The following is a 256-nucleotide window of genomic DNA, read 5'->3' on the forward strand; positions in this document are numbered from 1 at the left end:
CGTTCAAATGATGTGCCAGTATTCAATTCATCACACAATGCACTATAACATCAGTAATGGCTTTTTTATTTTTCCGTGTGGGATGATGACTAGGACTCTGGTTCGAATGATGTGTCAGTATTCGATTTGTCACACAATGCACTATGATATCAGTAATGGCTTTTTTATTTTTTCGTGTGCGACGATGACTAGGACTCCTGTTCAAATGATGTGGCAGTATTCGATTCATCACACAATGCACTATAATATCAGTAAT

The sequence above is a fragment of the Cucurbita moschata genome, unplaced genomic scaffold, assembly GCF_002738365.1.
Source record: "Cucurbita moschata cultivar Rifu unplaced genomic scaffold, Cmos_1.0 Cmo_Scf00049, whole genome shotgun sequence".
Lineage (NCBI taxonomy): Eukaryota > Viridiplantae > Streptophyta > Magnoliopsida > Cucurbitales > Cucurbitaceae > Cucurbita > Cucurbita moschata.